We start from the raw sequence: 13,315 nt of genomic DNA, 5'->3' as shown, positions 1-13,315 counted from the left end.
TCACTTCCTCTGACAGCTCATTCCATACATGCATCACCCTCTGTGTGAAAAAGTTGCCCTTAGGTCCCTTTTAAATCTTTCCCTCTTGTAAATCTCTTCTGAAGCCTTTCAAGTTTCATAGCATCCTTCCTATAGGAGGGAGACCAGTGGAAGACAATGAGGAGTTAATTGAAGAGAAAAAGGAAATAGTGAATGAAATGAACAAATATTTTGCTTCTGTCATAGCTTTGCAGTATACTAAGGCAACATCACAGCAATAATTAAATCAGGAGGTGGAAGGGATGGAGGAATTTAGTAAAATGACAAGCACAAAGGAATGATTCTGAGCAAACTGCTTGAAATGCAGTTGACAAGTTTCTGGATCCTGATTGACATCATCCCAAGGTCTTAAAAAGGCTTGCTAATAAGGTTGTAGATTATTGGTGTTAATTTTCCAAAATTTGCTTTGATTCAACTGATATTACAATGGAAAGTAGCTATTTAAGAAGGAATGGAGACAGAAGACTATAGGCCAGTTAGCTTGATATCAGTTGTGAGAATGGTGTTTGAATTGATCATTAAGGTGATTGTAGCTCTGCTTTTAGAAAATCTCAAGGTAATCTGGAAGGATTCTTATGGTTGTATGAAAGATAAATCATGTTTACCAACTTATATTTGTTCTTGGAAGGAATAAAATATGCTGATGTATTGTACTGAGAAAACATTTAGAAATATGCCACATCATGGGTTATTGTGCAAAGTGATCGGTCATTGTATAAAAGGGTATCATATTAGTAGAGATAAAACAAAAGCTGGCTGGCAGGAAAATGAAATTGTGTCTAAATGAATTTTTTTCTGATTAACAGAAAATAAGAAATGGATTACTGAAGTGGTCCGTGCTGGGGCCTCAGCTTTTTATAATTCACAACAATTTCTTAGATGAGGAGAAGGAACAAAGATAAGTAGGAATCTGTGTTGTGAACAGGACATAAGGAGAATACAGATGGATATGGATAAATTGAGTGAATGGGCAAACATCTGGCAGGTGGAGTGTATTGTGGGAAAAAAGTTATTCATTTTGGCAGGAAGAACAAAATTCTGAGTATTACTTAAATGGAGAACAGCTATAGAAATACAGACATCCAAGATGTAGAGAGAACGAGGAGTGAGCATTAGGTACAAAAGATATTCAGGTACAGCAAATCATTCAGAAGACTAATGAAATTCTTTATTTAGTATGCGAGGAATGGAAAAGCAAGGATAGGTGTCATTTTCCATTCCCTTGAACAGTTTGTCAAGAAAGTTGAGAAGTGCAATTAAAATGGAAAAAATTCTCTCTCTCAAAATCAAGAGAAAAATTCTGATTTTCTTTCCTGTTTGGTAACTCAGAATATGCTAATGACTATTTTCTTTCCATGTATTTGCAAGTCATTATTAGCCCGATCTGCCTCATTTCTATGCATTTCTGTTTCACTTCCAATTCTCCTCTACTTCTCTGAGTAACTAAATTGCATCAACATCCAACACAGAGCCTGTTACCTGATGGCTGCAGCATGTCCCTTCTCCAAACTTCAGCCAGCTGGCTTTTAACCACAATGTCCCTGCCATGCTCCATCGATATCCTTCACCCTTCATCAACACAAACCACCAACCTGCCCATTGCAGCATGCTTGCTTTTGGAATAACTCACACACCATTTTAGCCCTTCAGAATTTCACTTTGGACCCCAGGGATGCTTAAAACTTGTATGCTTCTGCAGGAATACACTTGCACCTCATACGTTTACACAGGATGCATTTTATCACTGACAGCGGTGATGGGGCTTGCATTGCTTTTCATCACAGAGAGAGAGAAGCAAGCAGACTGTCACAGTTCAGAGCACTCAACAGTGAAGGAGATGGACATGTATCTGTACGGTCATGTTATTTCAAGGTCACACTTACAGCATGTGCCAGCAGTTTGTGAGGCAAATATGTCCCACATTCTTCAAGCAAATGGCCACATCTGAAAGCCAAAGGGGCCCTGAGTGAGTTCAAGGAGGATAACAGTCAGCCAGAGGCCACTGCCAGAGTCAGCAAAAGATCTTGTCTGATTACATTTCAAGGAGTTGGCCATGGTCAATCCTGCAGGTCAGGTACAGTCCAGGAGAAAGTGAGGACTGTAGATGCTGGAGATCAGAGCTGAAAATGTGTTGCTGAAAAAGCGCAGCAGGTCCGGCAGCATCCAAGGAACAGGAGAATCGACGTTTCGGGCATAAGCCCTTCTTCAGGAAATGTACAGTCCAGGAGCTACAGTCAAGTTGCTTTGGAGACATCAGCCCAGAGGATGGGCCAGTTGTTTTCTGCAATGAGACCTAAGCTGGAACTGAGTGTAATGGTGATGGATGGAATAGCAGTTATTGGTGATTCATGAGAAGGAGAAATGATAACATCTCTCCAGTGAATGAATAGAAAGCACACAGAATGAGGAGGGTTACTATTTGGGAGAATGAGGTGGAAAGAGCTGGTGAGTAACCATAATGCATACATTAATGGGATTTGTAGTTTGTAAGGAAAATAACAAATGCTAGAGATCACAGCGGGTCAGGCAGCATCCATGAAGAGAGAGCAAGCTAATGTTTTGAGTCTAGATGACACTTCATCAGAGCCCTGATCCTGTGATCCTGCCTAATCCACTGTGATCTCCAGCTTTTATTGTTTACTGTACAGACTCCAGCATCTGCAGTAATTTGTTCTAACATTGTAGTTTGTGAGCCTTGGTGAAATGAGTGTGAAGTGTCAAGGTTCGACTGAGGTAAATGACTCTGAGTGTGAGTGCAAGTGAAGAAGATAACTAACACTCTTCCTTCACTGCTGCATGTTGCATTCCACCCAGTATACAGCACTGACCCAGACCCCTGAATCAGGGGAGATGATTGTGTTGTGGGGCCTCCTTTGCCGGTCACCAGTAAAAAGCATTGTCCTCCTCCTCACCATCCTATCCACCAGCCACCCTAAGCCCGTCTCAGTGAACCAAGGTCTCTGTTATCACCACAACATCACGTATCCAAATTATAATTCATACTTCAACCTTTTTATCAAATTCCACATCTTAACATACATGCATTGAAACTCTGATTTTGGCTTCATTTCTTTTTCCTTTACTGTGAATGCACATATTTATTTTCTACTCTTTATGCTATTGTCAGTGACATCTGCAAGTAATTTGCTAAATTCTCTCCTGGTTCCTACAAATCTCCATCAGATCTACATCATCCACAGTTTTTTTAAATTATTTTGTTTTCAGCCCCCCTACCCTATCCCCATAAGACTGCACCTATAACAATATAACTGTACCCCGTAACAATCCACCTAGACTGCACATCCCTGGATACTATGGAACAATTAAGCATGGCCAGTCCACTTAACGTGCACAGTTATGGGGCCGTCTTGTGGTGTGGTGGTAGTGTCCCCACCCCTGGACCGAGAGGCCTGGATTCAAATCACACATGCTCCAGAGGTGTGTGATAACATCTCTGAGCGACTTGATGAGAAAAATAGGTTAAATACAATTTGGACTGTGAGAGGAAACCAGAGTACCCAACAGAAACCTACACAGACATGATGAGAATATGCAAACTCCACACAGACAGACAGCTAGCCACTGCTTGAATCGAACCTGGGTCACAGGTGCTGAGGGGCAGCAGTGCTAACCACTGAGTAATGGTGCTGCCCAACCTATCTAGCTTGTTCAAGTGCCATGCTCCCCAGCTGCAGTGTCCCTGGAACCTCAAATCTTCCCCGCTGCATCATCTTTCCAGTCGCACATCTATCTGCCTCAACCTCCCATTTCTGTATTCACCTGCACAAGCAGAAACAAAGGCCTGACCACCTGTGGACTGTCTTGGGATGAGAATTCTGGGGAGGAGGTGTTGGGGGTGCTAGTAGTCAGTATGTGATTCCTCCTCCAGCCAAGTGCCGACTGGCACCATCTTGGCTCTTTGTGAGGAAGGGATGCCTGGAGTGAGCTCATGTTCCCTTTGCCTCCTGACACTTTGTCACTGGGGCTGAGCATATCCAGTATATGTGGGTATCCAGTCATCTCTGAGAGTGCTGGCCCTAGCTCTCTATGGAGACAGCCAGATGCATACATGGATGAGGCAGCAGGGGATTCCTAACATGTTGCTGCAGCCCTGCAGGTTTTATCAGTACCCCAGGCACACCTGCCTGCTGTTTCTATACCTTTCCATGCAAGTCAATGAAGTCACTATTGATCGACACCATTATTTTCTTCATCAAGACTACTTCTCCCCAGCTCCAGACCATTTTGTGATCCACACCTGCATTAGGTCCCTGGATTACTCATAAAATGGTGTCTCCTCTCTCAGTTATTCCATTGCAGGCTTCAGGAGGGCTCTCTTCATCTGTCTGGCTGGGTGAGCTTTTATTGCCCAAAATAACCCCCAGTCAACAAAATTAATGTGGATCTGCAGTCACATGTGGGCCAGATCAGGTAAGGATGGTATATTTCCTTCTGTAAAGACCATTAGTTATTTTTTATGGACATTTTATCACCATTGAAAGCAGTTGCATGGCCACTATTAGACAATCATTCCTTTCCAGATTCTATTGAATTCAAATTTCACCACATGTCACGATGTGATTTAAACTTGTGTCCCCAGAAAATTAACCTGAATCACAGGTCCAGTGACATTATAACTATGATTAGATGACTAACAGTGTGGAAAAAGGCCCTTCGGCCCAACAAGTCCACACCGACCCTCCGAAGAGTAACGCACCCAGACCCATCCCCCTAACACTAGGGGAAATTTAGCATGGCCAATTCACCTAACCTACACATTTTTGGACTGTGGGAGAAAACCAGAGTACCCGAAGGGGACCCACACAGTCACAGGGAGAATGTACAAACTCCACACAGACAGTTGCCTGAGGTGGGAATTGAACCCGGGTCCCTGGCACTGTGAGGCAACAGTGCTAACTGCTGTGCCACTGTGTCACACACTATGCTACTACCTTCCCCCATATGTCATATAAAACTATACAATAACTGTGAGAAAATACTAGCATCATTTTAGGGAAAGTTGAATAAATATTTCAAAGTTAAGAAAATACAATGCTTTGAAAAACAAGTTTGGCATTAAGGTATTTTTTGTGTCACTGTAGAATTGAGCAAGCGCAAACACAATGGGTTAAATGCCCCAATTTGGACTATCGGTCTTACTTTATGGTTTTAACTGCAGAGTGTGCAATGATGATCTAATGCAGAAGGTTAAGAAGCAAAGAATGCTGGGAGGAACGGGGTGTGTAATATTAGACAATGAATGCCATAATCAGGTGATGACTAGTTCTGTTATATTCTCGCCTCTGCTCATTTGGTTCCCAATGGATATGTTTTGACAGATGTTTCAAGTGTTTTACAAATGTTAACACTCGCTTTCATCAGATGAAAAGTAGTTTAATAAGAAATTGAGCCACTATTTGAATAATTTAAATAGTAGTCTCTATCACCTGCGCATTCACTACGAAGAAGGATTACAGATCTGCAGAATCAAGTAATTTTAGGCTGCACCTGAAGCCCGACGGTGTCATGGCAATAATTTATGTTATTTTATTCTAGTTGCAGAAAATAAAGTAGAATCAATCTTTTAGGTGTCATTTTTTCCAGTATATACCCAACTTCAATTTTAAATATCAAATACATTTTTAAAAACTGACCACAGAATGTTTCAAAAAGATGGCTGCCAGATGATCACCTGACTTGCTTTTGTGGATTAAAGAACTCCTGTGTCTCAAAGTGAGGGATAAAGGAATATTCTAGATGGATGCCGCTTACTGGATTGAATTCAGGTCATTTCAAATTGTATGGGTTGTTCAGATACAAAGACAATCATTGTCTCAAACTCTCAAGAACAAATTGTACAACAGAGGATGCATAATTGACCTAACCACCTAAAGTATTTGAAAACGATTTTGTACTTGGTAAAGTCACATAATAAGACAGCTCTCTGTGCACTTTTCAAAGCAGCAAGAAGTTATTCTGCAAAGACAGTATACATCAGAAAGCTGATGAACCACTGCAGTCATTTCAGCAGTTTGACCCTAATCCCAATCCTAATCCGAAACCAAACTTTAATCCTATCTCAGGTAAATTACTACACAGCACTCCCTCCAATCTGTTCCAACTTCATGTTCATCTGAGAATGGTAAAGCACATTAATAGCATTTCAAAAATAACAAGGGGTGCAAGGTTTTATGCTTGAAGGTGGGGTTAAACCCAATAACAATCAAAGAGAGTAGAACCATGGAAACCAATGGATCTTGTATTGATTGGAATGAGGCCAGCCAGGTAGACCTCAATGAATATGAATCCCCTGAATGGGCAGTTAACAGAAGTGTCAGGGGTTCTGCTCATTCTAGATGCCGGCTCTGAGCTAGCTGGGTCAGTGTCATGTACTATGCACATGTAAATAAATGGTGACTTCGCGACCGGATATCCACCTTCATGGGGTTATTTCGATGGTGACGAGATAGGAACACGCCTCTGACGCTCACAACAGTCATCATTGTGTTGAGGTAAGCATTTCTTGCATCATACTGATATTTGAGAAACTTGACTTGGTCAATCCTGCCATCAAAGACTGGGCCAGTATGTGGAAAGAATGCATTACTTCTTCCAGGCAAGTGACATTGGAGCCAACAAAAAGCAATGAATAATTCTCACGACAGCTATGGACCCGTAGGTTTTTCAGTTACGAGGAGCCTAACTTTCCCTGAGGCACCAGATACTGAAATCTTTTAAGAGCTGATGGATTTAGCTGAGGAATATTACAACCCCAAACCTCCTTTAATTCTGAGATGCATTCAATTTTACTCGGCAGTTTGCAAACCAGGGAAATCTGCATTGGATTTTTGATAAGACCAAGATGATTGGCAGAGGCATGTGATTTTGGTTGAACCCTCAGTGTGATGATGAGAAAAAAATTGGTCTGTGGGATTACTGATATGACCATGCAAAAGCTCCCACTAGCTGAAACCCAACTGGAATTCAAAAATCCACTACAATTAGTTTTATCATTGGAAAATGTGGCAGATGGAGCTTACGCATTAAAGGGTATTTGAATAGAAGTGGACACACTTGCCCGGCTTGGGGAACACACCTCTTGAGGGAAGGCAGTGGAACAGTTTAAATTCCTTAACACTATCCAAATCAGAACCAATTAAAATTAATGTGCGCAAGGAAAACCGCTCTGGTAGACAGCCTAGTAAGTGCACATCCCTGAATACTACGGGGCAATTTAGCATGGTAAAAACAATGACTGCAGATGCTGGAAACCAGATTTTGGATTAGTGGTGCTGGAAGAGCACAGCAGTTCAGGCAGCATCCAATTTAGCATGTCCAATCACCTAACTTGCGTATCATTGTGGGAGGAAATTAGATCACTTGGAGAACATGCAAACTCTACACAGACAATTACCAAAGGCTGGGCTCAAATCCTGGACCCTGGGGCTGTGAGGCAGCAGTGCTAACCATTGACCCACCATGTCACAAATATCTTGTCATTTCTGTTCACAGAAATTGAAGAGGAACATGTAGTCATTCTGGTCAGACAGACAGCTTGGGTGATGACTTGGGAAGTGTGAAGTCGATGAGGTTAATAGAATGAACATGCAGAAAGGAGAAGCAAAAAAAGAGAATTTTGGAAAATCTCAGCAGGTCTGGCAGCATCTGTGATAATATTGATTTGATTTGATGTATTACTATTGCATGTATCTAGATACAATGAAAAGTATTGTTTTGCACGCAGTACAAGCAGATCATACTGTACAAAGTGCATTAAGGTAATCGGTCGTAGCAAGGGGTACAGTGTTACAGCTGCAGAGAAGGTGCACAAAGAGTGAAATCAACATTAAATTTAAAATTTGAGATGTCCATTTAGAAGTCTAGTAACAGCAGGGAAGAAGCCATTCTTGTATCTGTTGGTCATGTGTATAACTGGGATTGGAGGGCTCATTAATGATGTTGGCTGCCTTCCCGAGGCAGTGAGAAGTGTAGATGGATTCAATGGATGGAAGATTGGCTTGCTTGAGGGATTGGACTGTGTTCACAATTCTTATGGTCCTGGGCAATGCAGTTGCCACACCAAGCTGTGATGCATCCAGGTAGGATGCTTTCCGTTTTGCATCTATAAAATTGATAAGAGTCCTTATGGACCTGCCAAATTTCCATGGCCTCCTGTGCTTTCTTGGCTGTCTCATCAATCTGGGTGGACCAGGGCAGACTTTTGGGATCATCACTCCTAGGAACTAGACACTCTCGACCATCTCCGCCTCAGCACCATTGATGTAGATAGGGTCATGACCACCAGCTTGTTTCCTGAAGTCAATAACCAGCTCTTTCATTTTATTGACTTTGATGGAGAGATTATTGTCTTTACACCATGTCACGAAGCACTCTATCTCTTTCTTGCATCCTGTCTCGCAATTGTTTGAGATCTGGCCTACAATGGTGGTGTTGTCAGCGAAATTGTAGATGGAGTTAGGATGAAATTTGGCTGAGTACACAGCCATGTGAGGCACTGGTGTTGAGGATTACCTTGGAGGAGGTGTTGTTGCCAGTTCTCACTGATTGTGTCTGTGGATCTGGAATTCGAGGATCCAGTTGCAGAGGGTGGAGCAGAGACCTAGGTCACAGAGTGTGGAGATTGGTTTGGCTGAAGTCACAGTGTTGAAGGTCAATGAACCTGATAAAGGTATCCTTATTATCCAGATGTTCCAGGGATGAGTGTTGGGCCAGTGAGATGGTATCTGCCATGGACCTGTTGTGACGGGAAGAAAATTGCAAGGGATCAAGGCAGCCTGGGATGCTAGAGTTGAAACAAAAAATGCTGGAAAACACAGCGGGTCAGGCAGTATCCACGGAGAGAGAGCAAGCTAACATTTCAAGTTGAGCTGACTCTTCGTCAGAGCTGATGTGAAATGGGGAGGTGGCTGCATTTAATTAATAGTGGAGATGGTGGTGGTGTACTGTGGGAGAAAGGGTGCTGATGGTGCAGCTTAAGTAACGGAATGTGAAAAGGCAGAACAATGGTGTGTCTAACTGCCAGACTGGAAAGAACAGACAGTCACACTGGGGTGGGGGGAAAGAGTGACAAAGAATGGAGCAAGTAAAGCTAAAAGAAAGGGAAGAAGTGGAAGTGGGTTCACAATCTGAAGGTGCTGAAATTATTATTAAATCCAGAAGGCTGTTAAGTGCCTCATCTGAAGATGAGATGTTGTTCCTCCAGTTTTTGCTGTGATTCACTGGAGCACTGCAGCGTGCTGAGGAAAAACAAGTGTGCATACAAGCAGGGTGCTGTGTTAAAATGACTGGCTATGGGAAGATCAGGGTTATGCTTGCAATAGACCGGAGGTGTTCTGCAAAGCGATCACCCAGTCTGAGTTTGGTTTCTCTAATGTAGAGTAGGTCACAGTGAGTGCAATGAAAACAATATACAGGATTGGAGGAGGCACAGGTGAAATGCTGCTTCACCTGGAAAGACTGTTTAGGCCCTTGGATGGTGAGCAGGGAGGAGGTGAAGGGCAGGAGTTGCACCTTCTGTGGTTACGTGGGAAGGTGCCATGGGAAGTGGGGGTGGTGTTGTTGGTCAATGAATGGACTAGGATGTCCCTGAGGGAATGATCCCTGCGACATGCAAACAAGGGAGTGAGGGGTAGATGTGTTTGGTGGTCGCATTCTGCTAGAGTTGTCTGAAGTGGTGAAGAATGAACCTTTGAATGCGGAGGCTGGTGGAAGTGAGGGCAAGGGTGGAGGCACGGGTGATAGTGTCATAGAGTCATAGAGATGTACAACATGGAAACAAACCTTAGGTCCAACTCATCCATGCCGACTAGATATCCCAACCCAATCTAGTCCCACCTGCCAGCACCTGGCCCATATCCCTCCAAACCCTTCCTATTCATATACCCTCCAGATGCTTTTTAATTGTACCAGCCTCCACCACTTCCTTTGGCTGCTCATTCCATACATGTACCATCCTCTGCATGAAAAAGTTGCCCCTTAGGTCTCTCTTATCTTTCCCCTCTCACCCTAAATCTATGCCTTCTCATTCTGGACTCCCCCATCCTAGGGAAGAGACTTTGTCTATTTACTTATCCATGCCCCTCATGATTTTATAAACCTCTATAAGGTCACCCCTCAGCCTCAGATGTTCCAGGGAAAACAGCCTCAGCCTATTCAACCTCTCCCTAGAGCTCAAATTCTCTAACCCTGGAAACATCCTTGTAAATCTTTCCTGAACCCTTTCAGGTTTCAGAACAACCTTCCGATAGGAAGGAGACTAGAGTTGCATGCAATATTCCAAAAGTAGCCTGACCAATGTCCTGTACAGCCACAACATGACTTCCCAACTCCTGTACTCAATGCTTTGACCAATAAAGGAAAGCATACCAAATGTCTTCTTCATTATCCTATCTCACCTGCAACTCCACTTTCAAGGAGCTATGAACCTGTACTCCCAGGTCTCTTTGTTCAACAACACTCCCTAGAACCTTACCAATAGGTCAGATGTGGTTGAGGGCTCTGTTAACAGCAGTAAGTAGGAACCCATAGTTATGGAAGAACGAAGCCATGTTGGCAGCGCTGTCTTGGAAGGTGTCTTCATCAGAACAGATGCGATTAAGGCAAAGGAACTGGGAGAAAGGGATGGAGTCCTTGCAGAGCATGGGGTATGTAGAACTGTGATGAAGTCAGAGCTATGGGAGTCAGTGGCTTTGTAGTGGATGGCAGTGGACAGCTGTTTTTTTTCCCTGACAAAGAGATACAGAGGTCAAGAAAAGGAAGTTGTGTTGGAAATGGGCTGTATGAAAGTTATAGAGGGGGTGAAATTGGAGCAATATGAACACATTTTTCAAGATCCAGGCAGGAGCATGAAGTGGTACCAAAATAGTCATCAATGTATGGAAAAAAGAGGTGTGGGAGGAGTCCAGTGTAGGACTGGATACCCCTTGAAGAGGCAGACAGCATTGGGACCCATGCAGACACATGTGAGGAATTGCATTTACACTATTTTGACATTCTTAGAGTTACTATTGTCCAGAAGCTGAACTGGAATAGCAATACAACCACTGTGGCCAGAAGGGCAGGTCAGCTATTAGAAATCCTGCAGTGAGTAATTCACCTCTTGACTGCCCAAAGCGTGTCGACCATCTACAAGCTTAAGTCAAGAGTGAGACGGAATATGTCCCATTTGCCTGGATGAGTGCTGATCCAAAACTACTTCAGTAGCTTGACACCATCCAAGACAAAGTCACCCAATTGATTGGTCCCATATCCACAATCCTTCCCTCCCTTCAGTTTCAATTCACAGGAGTAATGCTGTGAACTGTCTGCAAAATTTGCAGCAATATCTCATCAAGGTTCCTTAGACAGCACCTTCCAAATCTATATCTTCCATCCAGAAAGGTTAAAGCAGCAGGTACATGGGAACACCAACACATGCAAGTCCCTTCCCAACCAATTACTAGCCTGTCTTGGAAATATATTGCCATTCCTTCAGTGTCACTGGGTCAAAATTCTGAAATCCCTTTCCTAGGGCCATTATGGGTCTAGCTACATCACGTGGACTACAATAGTTCATGAAGGCAGCTCACCACCACCTGCTCAAGGGCAACTGGGGACAGGCAATACATCCAGCCAGTGATGTCCACATCTCTGAGTTTTTTTTTAATAGTATAGTTTTATGAGTAAAACACTTTAACTTATTAGTTTTGTATAACTTACCTCAAAATTTGAGTATAAAACTTTTCATCCAATATGCTTCCAGCTATCCTGCATCAAAATATCAGGAGCATAAAAGTGGGAAAAGCAGGTCAGTCACTTACTCTAAGTTTTTCTGAACCTAAAATAATTTGGACTAACCACAGAGCCAGGAATCAGAAAATTTTACACATCAGATAATTTCCAGATAGCCTCAGAAGGTGCCTATGTAGACTAGTGTTGTGAAGTTGAAGTTGTGTACCGTACCTTTAAGAGAGAATGAATGCTGTTTTGCACTGACAGCTTATACGGACTTGCCATATGACTAAGTAGCAGTCCCAGAGTGTACTGGAAAATTGAAAATATATAACATTTGGCTGTGAAGTAGATATCTGAGTTGGTTGCTGTTTTGACAACAATTCAAATTTAACCAAGCAGTTTAAATTATGCCCCAGGATGTTAAATCGAGGTTGAATTTATTGTTTTTGCCAACATCGAACCAATGAGACGATCCAATGTTGGGGTACAAAAGAGGCAGGCAATTTGAAAGTCATACAGAGTAACTGCCATTTGAAACACTCTCTATCAAAGGTACATTTTCATATGAAACATCTTCACAGTAAAAAAAAGAAGACAACCCAGGGAGAGCTTCATTTGGAAGAAGAAAGACACTGACGACAACAGCCGCTGTATGGTTTTGAAATTAGGTTGATGTAATTTTAATAACTGTTTTATTGGAACAGTGTATTGTTACAGAGTTGGAGACAGGTAATAAACAGTTAATAGAAAGAGGGGCTTAGAGTTGTGAGTGCGAGCAGCAGCTAAGGTAAGACAGTTTGTTTTAAAATTACTTACCGTTAGCGGGCAGCGGGGTTTTTTTCTGTCTTTACAGAGAGAGCGGGAGCAGCAGGGGGAAGTGACGAAGACCAGAGGGGCAGCCGGGAAGGTTTTTTTTCCCTTTAAAAGCGCGGGAAGGAAAGCAGTGAGTATAAATACTCACTCTTCGACGCCAACGGTCACTTTGCGTGCGAGCAGCAGCTAAGGTAAAACAGTTTGTTTTAAAATTACTTACCGGTAGCGGGCAGCGGGGTTTTTTTCTCTCTTTACAGAAAGAGCGGGAGCAGCAGGGGGAAGTGACGAAGACCAGAGGGGCAGCCGGGTAGGTTTTTTTTCCCTTTAAAAGCGCACAGGAGAAGAACCCGAGGCACTACAGAGGTAGTGTCTCCCACCCGCCCTCCTCCTCTAACCTAAATAATAAGACTTGTTGTGGTAAGTAGGTAACTGCTGCATTTTGCTTGTTGTATTCTTTAGACCCAGTTTTTTTTTAATAAAAGGTTACTTTCAGAGGGATGGCAGTGAAGGCAGTGCAATGTTCCTCTTGCAACATGTTTGAGGTGAGGGATGCCATGGTCGTCCCTGCTGATTACACTTGCATGAAGTGCACCCATCTCCAGCTCCTCCAAGACCGTGTTAGGGAACTGGAGCTGGAGTTGGATGAACTTAGGATCATTCGGGAGGCAGAGGGGGTCATAGATCGGAGCTTTAGGGAAGTAGTAACTCCAAAGATGACAGATAGATGGGT

Source organism: Chiloscyllium plagiosum, chromosome 3 (genome assembly GCF_004010195.1).
Source record: "Chiloscyllium plagiosum isolate BGI_BamShark_2017 chromosome 3, ASM401019v2, whole genome shotgun sequence".
NCBI classification, from domain to species: domain Eukaryota; kingdom Metazoa; phylum Chordata; class Chondrichthyes; order Orectolobiformes; family Hemiscylliidae; genus Chiloscyllium; species Chiloscyllium plagiosum.
This window is presented reverse-complemented; position numbering follows the sequence as displayed.